Below are 522 nucleotides of genomic sequence, written 5' to 3' on the forward strand. Positions count from 1 at the left end.
AATACCAAATGGAACTGTAATTATTTGCAATTACGGGGGGAGTATGTATGGCTTTTCTTATGGAGAAAAGGAGTACAGAAACTTCTGCCTATGAAATCGAGTCAAGTTAGTGGAGCAGCCAGAAACCCAAGTGTTCTGTTTTGTTGAGTAGCCCCAACATTCTGTATATGGGGGGATGTACAGGCTGTGACAACTGAAGTCTTGTGCTCTCTTAGATTAATGTCTCTTGGTAACTGCTTACAAAATTGCCTCCAGTAACTGTGATAGTCTGGCTCTGCTGCAGCCCAGACTAGTGAAAAAGCTGATGTTTAACTACTTACAGTTTTTACTCTGTTTTCTCTCTTGAGTGGCACACCGTCTACCAATCAAGTATCCTGACCTACAACTCTCATCTTGAGACCCCAAAGCCTGCCTTGAACTTTGTTTTGCCCAAAAATATAGCCATACAGGGAATGGGATTCTGGATATTTGACATAGACAAGCCTCATCAGCTAGCCTAGTGTGCAGGCTGTTCTGATGTGC

Source organism: Cricetulus griseus, assembly GCF_003668045.3.
Source record: "Cricetulus griseus strain 17A/GY chromosome 1 unlocalized genomic scaffold, alternate assembly CriGri-PICRH-1.0 chr1_0, whole genome shotgun sequence".
Classification (NCBI taxonomy): domain Eukaryota; kingdom Metazoa; phylum Chordata; class Mammalia; order Rodentia; family Cricetidae; genus Cricetulus; species Cricetulus griseus.